The sequence below is a fragment of the Cydia strobilella genome, chromosome 8 (assembly GCF_947568885.1).
Source record: "Cydia strobilella chromosome 8, ilCydStro3.1, whole genome shotgun sequence".
Classification (NCBI taxonomy): domain Eukaryota; kingdom Metazoa; phylum Arthropoda; class Insecta; order Lepidoptera; family Tortricidae; genus Cydia; species Cydia strobilella.
This window is the reverse complement of record NC_086048.1, coordinates 6,775,432-6,779,184: the sequence shown is the minus strand read 5'-3', so window position 1 is coordinate 6,779,184 and position 3,753 is coordinate 6,775,432.

Sequence of the window (3,753 nt, the reverse complement as noted above, 5' to 3'; positions counted from 1 at the left end):
AGGGTGCCGCCAGCAGCGGGGCAGGGCCCAAGCTGCCGGTGGTCAGGGCCGCAGAGAGAGGAACCGGCGGACTATCCGCGCCGTGTCCAAGATCACCGCCTTCTGCATCTGACCCTTGATCCAACCACCTAGCGAGAGTCTCTCAAGGTGTTGGTCGAGACTCTTCGCTATGAGACCGTTCGCTGAAACGACTATCGGGACAATGATCGTCGAATCAACATCCCACATGGCGGTTATCTCGTGAGCCAAGTCTAGGTACTTACTGGACTTGTCCTTCTCGGCTTTCACGAGATTCTCATCATGGGGGATGGTGATGTCGACGAGCACGGCCCGGCGCTGCGATCGATCTATTATCACAATGTCAGGCTTATTGGCTACAATAGTCCTGTCAGTGATAATAGATCGATCCCAATAGAGCGTGGCACGACCATTCTCGAGAACTGGCACAGGTAAATACTTGTAGTACGGTACTTCGCAGTCCACAAGGCCGTATAGAAGAGCAAGCTGCTGGTGAATAATCCTGGCTACGAGATTATGTCTGTGCAAGTACTCGCCGTTAGCAAGATGAGAACAACCGGAAATGATATGCCTGAGTGACTCTCCGGGACGGCGGCATGCCCGACAAATGTCGACCGTACCGTCCTTCAGGATATATTTCCGATAGTTGTTCGTCATCATAACTTCGTCCGCAATTGCACAGGCAAAACCCTCGGTTTCTCCGAAGAGGTCCCCGAATCGTAACCAGTTCACCGACGCGAGCAGGTCTACATCGGGTCCCATGAGGGCCTTGTAGAACCGCCCGTGTAGCACCTTACTCTCCCATACCGCCTTGCGGCCCGCAGCACTTTGTACCACAGGTTTGTGCCAGTTCTCGTTTGCCAAGGAGAGCGGCGTGAAGTGCCTGTCCACTGCCACCACATCACGATGCATCCCACACTCGTTGTTAAGGAAATAATTCCTGAGATTGCACACCTCGCGGTTGTGGAGATCTTTGGCGTTAAGGAAGCCTCGACCTCCACACTTCCGTGAGATGTACAATCTCATAACTGACGAGCGTGGGTGTAGCATACGGTGTGTGGTGAGTAGTAGACGGACCCTCCGATCCAGGGCGTCCAGCTCGGTCTGAGTCCACCTTAGTATGCCAAAGGAGTATATGAGTATGGGCATTACCCAGGCGTTGAAGGCGCGCACTTTATTGCCTCCTGACAAAAGACTGTTAAGGACTTTTGTGAGCCGACTGAAAAAGCGCTCCTTCACCGACCGTCTAATACCCTCGCCCTCAATACCCAACGACTGTGACATACCAAGGTATTTATAGGTTTCTGATTCAGAGATAGATCTGAAAGACATTTTCTCAGAAAGTTGTAAATTTGTTGAATTTACAACCTCCCCCAGCTGTACATGCATAACCGCACACTTATCGACACCAAACTCCATTCTGATGGCGGTACTGAAAACTTCTGTGGTTTTTAATAGCACCATCAAGTCTTGGTTATTTGGCGCAAATAGCTTGAGGTCATCCATGTACAGAAGGTGAGAAATGACTTCACCCTCTCTCCGAAGCTGGCAACCTAACCCTGAATCCTTCAGCAGGGTGCTGAGGGGATTCAGAGCTAGGCACAACCACAGGGGACTCAGACTGTCACCCTGAAATATTCCTCGCTCGATCCTTATAAAGTCCTGCGGGCCAGGGCGGTCATCTCCACCTCCTGGTTGACGAAGGACTGTGATCCACTGCCTCATACACGCACTTAGGAAGGATATTAAAGCTGCATCAAGTTTATACAGCTCCAATACCCTTCTCAGCCATGAGTGAGGCACCGAATCATAGGCCTTCTTATAGTCAATCCAGGCGGCCGAGAGGGCCCCCCTGTTCCGCCGAACTTGCTGGCATATGGTCATGTCTATGAGGAGGAGCTCTTTAGTACCACGGGACCCAACCCTACATCCATTTTGAGCGGAGGCCAAAATGTTGTTAGCGACAATGTGCGCGTTAATTTTTGCTCTCAAAATGGATGTAAGGAGCTTGTAAAGTGTAGGCAAGCACGTGATGGGTCTGTAGTTCTTTGCTTCCGTGGTACTACCGGACTTGTAGAGCAGGAAGGTTACACCAGTTGTTAGGGAAGGTGGGAGGGAACCGAGCTCTAGGGCTTGTTGGAACTGCGTTGCCAACCGTGCGTGCGAGCATCGAAACCATTTTAGCCAGAAGTTGTGCAATCCGTCCGGTCCAGGACTTTTCCAGTTCTGGGTCGTACGAATGGCACAACTTACGTCATCGGGGCTGATGGTGATAGCCCCCATAGGTTCGATGTTCTCGCACTCACGTTCGACAACGTCTATCCAACCGCCCTCCGTGTGTTCCACAGGCACTGACCAGATGCTACGCCAGAAATCAGTCATGGCAGTAGCATCCGGTAGCCGCACGTCGGACACACGAGAGTCGGCTTCCTCCCACCTTCGGTACACCTTCCTTTGGTCACTTTGAAAAAGACGATTCTGCTGGAATCGATCCACACGCTTTCTGTAGCGGCGAATACGGTTTGCCCATGCATAGACTTTCTGCTTTAGAAAGTCGATGCGCTCTGTGACATTGGCCATGTAGTCGCGGGGCCTGACATCCGTCCCCGCGAACGCCTGGTTCACAAAGCGCATTACTCGGGGGCGGTTGTTGCCCCCCCTAAAGCAGATCAGCTTTGCAATGAGAGTCCTAAACGAGCTGATACGTCGCTCAATCCGCGCTTGCCATGCAGGGACACCTCCGGCGGTCCTAGGTGCACGTTCAGCGTCCGGAAAGCAACACGGCACGCCGCGATGGCTCCGCAGTACATGATCGAGTGCGTATCATCTAAATCTTTACTAGTCCGTAAATGTGGCTCTAGTAAAGCGTTTAGGGCTCCCACTAGCGCTAGATTGCGTCTATTTATAGGCAGACGTGGTAATCGTGGCCTAGAGTTGGTTGTGGCGCGATACTGCGTAATCGTCTCTTCCAAAGTCCTCCTCAGTTGCTCATTGGCAGATGTACTCACGCTCTGACTCGCAAAATCCCCCTCGTCGGTACTAAAATCAACCCGCGGCGCCCCCGGTGCCAGGTCGGGTGCGGGCACCGGATCCGGCGACGTGGCGGGCAGATCTCGCACCGAGGCGGAGGCTGCGCGAGCAGAGAGAGCCTCCAGCGAAGCCGATCAAGTGTCGCATCATCCAAACGCTTTAGCCGCTGAATGACGCGCACCTGATCCGATAATCGTTGCTCCGACACGGTGATGGTGGGTTCAAGAACCTGAAACAGTGGCAGTATTCTTGAACGATACGCGGATAGCTGTGTTCCCCCCTCTGTAGCCCCATAATAGGCGCGCATGACATTCTCATTAATGGATTGAGACCATCTCATGCGACGCACTATACCACCGGCAGCGGGAGCCGTGGGCGGGGCAGGATGTCCTTGTCCCAATTAATAAATGAGTATGAGTATGAGTACCTTAAAAATTGAATTTAAATTAGCAGGTACGCCGTCTTGTTGAATGTAACAGTTTTATTACCGTGAAATACCTAATGAATTTTCAAAGTCGGTTGATCTCTCCCACCTAGGCAAGCCTATCTGGCCCAGCTCCCTCCCCCTAATAAAGCGACTGTCATCTCACGTTTATAGATATAATTCAGGGAATTTTGTATAGGTATAAGGACGGGATTATATCTGCACAGCAGTAGCCGGCCGTCGCGCCTAATTGCTCATAATGGGTTAAAAGCTCATAAAAG